Source organism: Gallinula chloropus (assembly GCF_964237585.1).
Source record: "Gallinula chloropus genome assembly, chromosome: 21".
Lineage (NCBI taxonomy): Eukaryota > Metazoa > Chordata > Aves > Gruiformes > Rallidae > Gallinula > Gallinula chloropus.
Genome location: NC_140106.1, coordinates 3,383,552 through 3,392,623, shown reverse-complemented (window position 1 = coordinate 3,392,623; position 9,072 = coordinate 3,383,552). Strand labels below are relative to the sequence as shown.

At 57.6% G+C, this 9,072-nt stretch overlaps 1 pseudogene across 1 annotated transcript; it reads left to right on the top strand.

Annotated features, from left to right (window-relative positions):
* The first annotated feature begins 923 nt into the window (after positions 1–923).
* LOC311199743 (tubulin polyglutamylase TTLL13-like) lies at positions 924–8,761 on the top strand (annotated as a pseudogene). Its single transcript has 9 exons — positions 924–989; positions 1,370–1,500; positions 2,422–2,578; positions 2,868–3,014; positions 3,172–3,257; positions 3,399–3,624; positions 7,573–7,744; positions 8,231–8,255; positions 8,474–8,761. The product of its transcript is annotated as a tubulin polyglutamylase TTLL13-like (transcript).
* Positions 8,762–9,072: the final 311 nt, after the last annotated feature.

Here is a 9,072-nt window from a genome sequence, read left to right as displayed (position 1 = left end):
GCCAGCAAGCAGTGGGATGTGACGTCACGTCACTGGGTGGTTCTCTTGGGGCACCGGCAGAGCCTGGCTCAGTCTGGCTCGTGCCTGGACTCCCACTGAGCGTGCCTGCGAGGTGTGGAGGCTCAAGCCAGGCTTCTCTGGGTGTTTTGGTGTCTGCCATTGGCAGCTTTGGTGCCCGTTCAAGAGCCGTGCGGTGTGTTTCCCCAGCCCTGCCTAGCTGAGGCAGCTGGACACTGTGTGGTGTGCTTTTGGCATTGGAGGTGAGCCGTGTGAGGAATCGTGGCTATGGGGTGGCCATGGGGTGGGCTGTGGGGCTTGGGGAGCTGGGAGGGTGTCCTTCTGGAGCCAGGGGCCAGGGACCTGCTTCCTCCTCTCCCCTTCCCGGGACAGCCAGTGACTGTGGCCCCTCTCCCTTCTGCGGTGCAGGTCTCCCCAGCCCGCTGCAACAAGTCAACATGGCAACAGAGAAGGAACAGTGGAGCTGCCCCATCTGCCAGGGTGCTCCAGGTGACATGGCTTACGTGACACCCTGTGGCCACAAGTTCTGCCTGGGCTGCGTCCTGCGGTGGGCAAAACACAAATCATCGTGCGCCCTGTGCCGGCAGCAGGTCAACACCGTCCGCTTCTCCCTGCGGTCTGAGGACGATTTCTTGGAGTTGGATCTGCCACCACCATCAGATCCACTGGAGGACCATGATGACCAAGAAGAGCAGGAGATTGAGGAGCCGGCACCCAGCAGAGATGTGGCTGGCTTTACACCTGAGGACTGGGCAGACTATTTCCGCCAGTCTGAGGAGACACTGGAGCCCCTGCTCCCCTGGCTGAACCAGCATCTGCCATCTGGGGCTGAGTGGTGGGACGCAGATCTTCTGAAGAACACCGTCATCTTCGTTCTGTGCAGCCAAGGACTGGACGAGGTGTCCATGGTCCGTACCCTGCAGCCCTTTCTGCACGACCGGACAGCCAACTTTGTCAATGAACACATTGAGGTCGCGGCAGAGAGCTGCAGGGAGCAGATGCTCCTGCACATGGGCTTCCCATTCTACGAGGCTGCTGAAGATCAGGAGTACAGCCCTGCCACCAGCCCTGTGCCTGCCCTCATCCCTGGGGGGACTCCTACATCATCACCGGAGGGAAGTCCTGTTCCTTCACTGCAGGAGACTCCTACCACCTCCTCACAGCCCACTCCTGCCCCCTCGCCGGTGGTGACTCCGTCTTCCAACACCAGCGCAGAGGAGGAGTCCTTGGAGGAGTTGGGACAGGAGGTGGCAGCTTCCTCCATGGCTGCCCAGGGCAGGGAGTCATCACCCGGCAAGAGTTCCACCTCTTCACCACGGCTGACTCTCTTTTCCCTCTGCACCTCTTTCAGAAAATCAACCACTTCCCAGGCATGATGGAGATCTGCCGGAAGGACTTGTTAGCGCGCAACCTGAACCGCATGCTCAAGCTCTTCCCCGAGGAGTACAAGATATTCCCCCGCACTTGGTGCCTGCCAGCTGAGTGAGTGATGGGCATTAAAGCAGCTGAGAGCAGGGATAGGAAATGAGGCAGCGGGAACCTCTCTGTGGTGGGCTGGGGTGGGTCTCTCACACTTGGGATCCCTCCCTGTGTCTGAGCGGTGTGTCGGCACACGTCTCTGGCTTCAGGCCATGTGCCTTGCAGGCAGAGTGCAGAGGGGCTAAAGCTGGGGAGGGGCACCCACCCGGAATGCCAAAGGGCAGTGGGCGAGGGAGAATTGTGAATCGGCTTTTGGCTGGAAGGTGTCTCTGCAGCTCGGAGCGAGCAGGAGAGGCGGCAGTGGCGGGGCGTCGTGGCAGGCTCTCGTCTCCCGGGGGCTGGGGCAGTGCCCATTGCTTGCCCGGGAAGGGCATGGGACAGGGGCACGAGGCGGATACACCCCACCGATGGCGATGGCCCTGTGTCTCTGCCAGCGCTGCAGCAGAGCACGCTGAGGCCAGAGGGTGGTGGGAGAGTGCGGGTCACTCCGCTGAGCAGAATTCTGGGCACAGTGGGATGGAAACTCCCACCAAGGTCCCGAAGCTTTGGGGCGCACGGCCTGGCTTCTCTCCTCACGTACGGGCGAGCAGTGCTCGCAGCGCGGCTGAATGTGGCCCAGGAGCACCCGGTGTCGTGGCAAGGGGCCAAGATGCCCATTCCTAGGCAGATTTTACTCTGGCCGTTGCCTGAAAACCTAGAATCAGGGCTCCCATCACCTGCTCCATGGCCACACCCACCTCACGCTCAGCAGGATTTTCCCTATTCCTGACCAAAAGCATCATTGCTGCAAGAGCATCTCTTTGCAGGCCTCTGACTGTTCTTGGGGCTGTTTCCTGGAGCCAGGAAAACTTGCCCTCTGTTATGGGTGAGCTCAGGGGATGGGGGTTTTTTGCAGCTCTGAACAGCCCCCACTTCCTCCCACAGCTATGGAGATTTCCAGGTCTACAGAGACAAGAGGAAAACCGGAATGTTCATCTGCAAGCCTCCCAGTGGCTGCCGGGGAAAAGGCATCTTCATAACGCGAAACCCAAAGGAGATCAAACACGACAAGCGTATGATCTGTCAGCAGTACATCTCTAAGGTAACGGGGACAGTCTCAAACTAGAGCTGGGGGTGTGCAACCTCGCAGCTCCTCCAGCATCCCACATCCCCCTTGTGTCCTCTCCCTGCACCTTCCTGGACCTGCCAGGGGCACAGAGGTGGCCGCAGCTCAGCAAAGGCCTGGCGAAAGCTTGCCTTTCTCCTCGCTGCTGAGGGGCCGGGGAGCGGCACAAGCAGTGAGACAGAGCAGCCAGCCTCGTGCAGGGCAGCCAGCAGCCGCCTCGCAGCCTTTGCTTTTCTCACGTCCCTCCTGCCTTTTTTTCTCACAGCCTTTCCTCATTGATGGCTTCAAATTTGACCTTCGTTTTTATGTGCTGGTCACCTCTTGTGACCCACTGAGGATTTTTATCTACAAGGAGGGTCTGGCCCGCTTTGCCACCAAGAGGTACATCGACCCCAGCAGCACCAGGAACCCAGTAGGAAAGGCAAGTCTGGTGGCTTTCATGGCATGCAGCTTGCTTCTTTCCTGTTCTTTGCACCCTCTGTACCTCTTCCCAGAACAGTCTGTGAGCAGTTTGTGTTGGTGCCATATGGCTTATAGTAAATGAAAGCCTCTCACGTATCCTCTCTCAGGATGACACCTGCATGCATTTGACCAATTATGCCATCAACAGACGCAGTGAAAACTTTGTCTGGGATGACGTGAAGGGCAGCACGAGGTACGGTCTTGTGGGGATGCTGCAGTGCCTGGGGCACGACCTGCAGGAAGGCTGCCTTTGGGAGCCCTGTTTGCCAGGGCCTTTCTCAGGGCGATCGTGGTCTCACAGGGCAGCTCTTAGTGTCTTCTGTCCTGCACACAGGAAACTGTCCACCCTGTTTGTTTGGATGAGAGAAAACAGCTTCAATAAGGCCAAGCTCTGGGAAGATATTGAAGATCTTGTTATCAAGACACTGATCTCCGCTCAGCCCATTGTGAAGCACCAGTACCACAGTTGCTTTCCCCAGCACGTGACTGGCAGTGCCTGATTTGAGATCCTGGGCTTCGACATTTTACTGGACAGAAAGTTGAAGCCGTGGCTGCTCGAGGTGAGGAGGGAATCTCCTGCTGGGCTGAAACAAGACCGGAAGCAGTGGAGAGCCGACAGCTGGCTGGTCTGGGGGGAGGCTGCGCAGCAAGGAGCTGTGGGCTGAACAGAGCTGATCTGCTTCAGAAGGGCCTCCTGGGTTAAGTCCCAGGCGAGCTGCTGTAGCCTAAGCGGGACTGGAGGGTGTCCCTGACCGTTCCCTGGACACCCTCTCCAACAGCAGGGAGTGCCCTGAACCCAAGGCCTTCTTGACCTGTAAGAGCATCTCAAATCCCGAGAGCTGCTCCACACACCCAGTCCTGCGGGCTGTGGGGTCTGAGTGGCCGACCGACTTCATCGGAAAGTGTGTGGTACGGCTGGGGCTGGTTTTGGGTCCAGGGATGAGGTTGGGGCTGGGGCTGGCTGCTGGCAGCGCTTGCTGGGTGCTGGAGTGTGAATTAGCTCCTTGTTTTGGCAGGTGAAGCACTCTCCCAGCTTCGCCTGGAGCGGGAGGTGAAGGATGCACTTCTCCGCGATACCATCAGCCTGATAAACGTGCCTGCCTGTGACAGAAGGAAGGTGCTGGAGGAAGACAGGCAGCGCGTAAAGGAACGGCTCCTGCACAACCATCAGACTCTCCGTGCATGCAGGTACCGCTCTTCCCCATCGTGCCACAGGTCCCAGTGAGAAAAGATCTCCCCAAGGCTTCAAACGTAAGCTCACGGATGCTGTGGCACTCTAAGGCCTTGGAGGAGAAATCTCCCAAGCCATTGGCATCCTGCAAGGGAGCACCAGGGCTTGTCTCTGGGCACGGGGAGACTTGTGGCGCTGGGTGCTCTGGGTCCTGTGCATCGAGGTCCATCCCCATCGAGCCCACTGCCCGGGCTTTTCCTGCTGCGGGGGAGAGCGGGTGGTGGGTGGGCAGGAACCCCACTTGTAGTTTGGATCAGAGTCAAGGGGTAACTGAGTCTGCGCAAGACAGAAGGTTACTTGCGGTGACAAAGAGGAGCCATCCGACTTCATCCCCATGACCCTCAACGACCACCACCAAACAGCAGTGCGCAGGCGCAGTGGGGAGGAGTTGATGGAAATCACTTCTTGGAACTCATTTTAATAGGAAGCGGGACAGGTTATGAATATGTACAATTGTATGAGTTAACCGAATGATTTTTGAATAAGGATATGGTATAAAAGTGCTACAAACTCTGACCAAAGGTGTGCCTACTTTGTTAGGTACCAGCTCTTGCAAGAATGTATAATAAATTACTGTTTCACTAACGTGTGTACCTCAAGTCCTTTCTTTAGGACCATTGGCATTTCTAACACTCAGACACCCCTCACAACATTTGTCTTCCAGTCCCCTCAGTAGCCTCTTGCCCCTCCTTGCCCAAATGAAGCTTTGGTCCATATTAGAGGGCCTGGGGATCTACAAGGAGGCTTAGAGCTGGAAAAGAGGGCATTGGGCCCCACACAGGAGAGTCTGGACCCTCAAAAGCAGGGGTTTGGCCTTCAGAACAGGACTTTAAATGCCGACAGTGGAGCTCTAGGAATGGAAAATGTGGCTTTCCACCCCGAAACCAGGTTTGGAGCCCTGAAGAGATGCTTTGCAGCCTAAACCAGGCTCTTTGGAGTCTGAAAACAAGGCTTTGAGCATGAAACAAATGAGGCCTTTTTCCCTGAATGAGGAGTCTGCACCCTAAAACCAGGCTTTGGGCACCCACAACTCTGTGCTGAATCTTCAAAACTGGGCAATGATTCCTAAAAGCGACACGTAGGAGCCAGAGAAGGAGGCTCTGTACTCTCACGTGGAGGTGGTGGTGGGGCCTTCAAAAGCAGGCTCGAGGCCTTCAAAGGGATGGTCTGGGCTCCTAAGGAGGGGAGTCCTGTCACCTTAAAAGTGCAGCTTGGAACTTTTCCATGAGGCCTTGGACCCCCAAAATGAGTCTTTTAGACCTCAAAGAGAGACCTGGGCAGACCAGAGAGCTGGGCAATCACCAGCCGTGCGGCCATGGGAGCAGGTCCAAGGCTGGGCCTTACTGGGCGACAAGCGTAGAGAGCAGCCCTTGGGAGAGGCCTGCAGAAGGGCCCTGGGTGACAGCCTGCATCCCTCTGGGGTGGTTTGACAGGCAAGAAAGACCTGTGGCCCTCCAAACAGGGGACACAACTCCACGTGCAGCCAAGTGCCTGTGTCCCACAGTGCAACCGGTGCTGAATGGCACCCTGCAGGACCCAGCACCGCAGCCATGGCAGGGCCTCGGCAGCCTCCTGTCTCCACAGGCACCTGGCTGCAGCTTCAGGAGGCTGGTCCCACACTGCCAGCTGCACCTCGCAGCGGGACAGACGGACAACCGATCCCAGCTCCTCTGAGAGCCGGAGCATCTGCAGCAGCCATCGTCATCATCCTGAAACGCTGCCTGGCAGCTGCAGAGCAGCAGGGGTGGACCTGCTCCCACCAGATCGGGAACCCTGGTACCCTGTGACGCCTCTTTTCTTGGCTTTGCAGAGATCGTGGCTGCCTGGGAGGCCGTGTCTCTAACTGGACACGTAATTGCCCTGTAATCTTGGGGCAGCTGGAGCTGGACAGGGTGGGCTGGTATCCCGGGGACCCTCGCACTGTGGCGTTCAGTGCTCCTGAGAGCTGGGCCCGAGGAGCGATCGCTCCCTCAGCACCACAGCAGCTCCCTGGGAGAACCCTGTGTGCCCAGAGCAGCTTCTTAGCCAAGCAGCAGAGAAACAACGTCCAGGTCCATTCTGAGAAAGGGCTTGCCCCCCCCATTTTCTACCCTTCCCTGTGGTCAGAGTGGGGAGAACAAGCAGAGGGATCAGGGTTACCCTGGGGTCATGCCAAGGAGAATTCCTGGGAGTCAGCCCAGGGGACGATCCCTGTGTTAAAAACCCCAGGATCTCCTCTAGCCAAGGGAGGTGTGAGGGTGCTGAAGAAAGACAAACCAGAGAAGTGTCTTTTGCAAAGCTTCCCCCTGCGGCACACAGGAGATGTTTGTGGTGCACAGACCCATCTTCCAGCTGGCCAGGACTAGTTCTGGCTGGGGGGGCTCGAGTGCCCCACAGAGATTATCCCTGGGAGGAGAAGGCAGCAGCCAGACTCAACTTCATTGCTCAGCAGCCATTTCCCACTCCTTGGAAAGGGCTGAGAGAAGCAAGGCATTGCCTCCAGACATTGGGGACACCTGAGAGCCGCAATCTTGCACCCAAATTTGGCCTTCAGTAGCAGGGATTATTTTCATTCTCCATGCAGATGATGTCAAGGTTGAGCTACTTTAGGAGGGGCCATTAGTCATTGGGAAGGTGCGGGACAGGGTGGTGATGTCACCCTGCCGTGGTATGTAGTGCTTTGCAACAGCAGCAGCAGCAACAGAAGAAGCAGCAGCAGCAGAAGCATTATTCAGGCAAGAAGGGCCACAGCCCCCACCTGCCTCTTTATCCTTCTGCTGGTGGCCCTGCGACCTCAGGGGCTCAGGGCTGCTCCATGCCGATCCCGGGAATTAGGGATGTGGCAGGTGAGGGCAGCAGCCAGTCCTGGCAGCAGAACCCACTGCCCCTCTGGGTGACAGTGGGGCTGAGCTCGTGGTGGGGTCGAGCTGGGAGAGCCGTGGGGCTGGGTCAGGCTGGGTGAGCCATGGTCAACTGCACAGGCAGGAGGTGGCAGACGCCCCGTGGGGAGGCACAAGTTTCACGGCTGCTGTTACCCTGGAGCTTGCCTTGGGATGGGCTAGCAGGGATGATGTTGCTCCTCCATGCAAATGATATCAAGGTTGAGCTGCTTCAGTAGGGGCCATTGGTCATTGCCATGGTGTGGGACAGGGTGGTGATGTTTGCGGCTGCTGCCACGGGTATTTTCCAGGCAACTGATGGGGCCGGGATCCGTGAGAAACCTTTGTCCCTAGAGCTGTCCCTGTGTCCCCCTGCCCTGGGGCAGCTTCCTTCGGGCCTGTGCGCCTTGTTTTGGCATGTGAACCACTCTCCCAGCTTCGCCTGGACCGTGAGGTGAAGGATGCACTTCTCCGCGATACCATCAGCCTGATAAACGTGCCTGCCTGTGACAGAAGGAAGGTGCTGCAGGAAGACAAGCAGCACGTAAAGGAACGGCTCCTGCACAGCCATCAGACTCTCCGTGCATCCAGGTACCGCTCTTCCCCATCGTGCCACAGGTCCCAGTGAGAAAAGATCTCCCCACGGCTTCAAACGTAAGCTCACGGAGGCTGTGGCACTCTAAGGCCTTGGAGGAGAAATCTCCCAAGCCATTGGCATCCTGCAAGGGAGCACCAGGGCTTGTCTCTGGGCACGGGGAGACTTGTGGCGCTGGGTGCTCTGGGTCCTGTGCATCGAGGTCCATCCCCATCGAGCCCACTGCCCGGGCTTTTCCTGCTGCGGGGGAGAGCGGGTGGTGGGTGGGCAGGAATCCCTCCAGCTCCTGTTTCAATTATGACACCCAAGAGAACTCCAGGCTGGAGCTGCTGAGCATGTTAACCCCGTACTCGGCCTGCCCCTGCAGCCTCAGCTGCTCCAAGCTCCCCACTGTCTGGAGAGGAAAGCTCCTGACAGTGTGAGGGGTGGCAGGAACGCCTCGAGCAGGGGCTTCTAAAGGAATTCTGTTATCATTGGGTTAGCTGGGTGAAAAGGCTGAGGGGCAGGGTGAGAGCCTGGGCAGCAGGGGAGAGAACTGGAAGTGCTTCCCCAGCCCTCTCTGGGGGTAGGTGGAGTGCAGATCGTGTTGCCTCCCTGCATGCATGTGAAAGGAGCTATCAGATGGGGAAAGAAGCTTGCCAGGCCCTTGTCCCTCACCCAGGCAGCACCTGGAGCCTCCTCTCCCACCTCCCTGCCTCTGCTTTCTCCCGGTTTGCATACGTCAGGAGCTGAAGAGCAACCAGGCTGCCTGGCTTGCCCAGCCAGAGCAGTACGAGAAGTTGCACCTGGGCGGTTTCCGGCGCATTTACCCGGCGTGTGGGACAGAGAAGTACGAGCCGTTCTTCAAGCAGAGCATCTCCCTCTTCCGGGAAACGGCCGCATCCACAGCAAGGGAGGAGTGTGCCAGGTACGCTGCCCCTGTGGAGAACCCACTCCTCACAGGGCTGGCACAAAAACCCCTGGCTTCTGAGGTCTTCTTGGGAGCAGCTCTGCTGCTCAACAGATGCACCTAAGCTGGTGAGCGCTGGAAGGGAAGGAGTCTGCAGGAGTGCGTCCTCTGGAGAGGCAGACGCCCTTTTCCATTGACATCTGGGCCTGTGCTGTGGCACATTGCTTGTTTTTCATGGGATTCATTTTCCTCCCTCTTTGCTGGGGGTTGTTTGGGGGTTTTTCTCTCCCCTTTTAAAAATTACTTTTTGCTTATGAAACTGTTTTTCTCTCATCCCATGAGTTTCTTTCTCTTTTTTACCTTTTGAATCCTCCCCCCATCACACCAGGGGACAGTTAGTGAGCTGCTGCCTGGTGCTTAGTGGCCAGCTGAGGT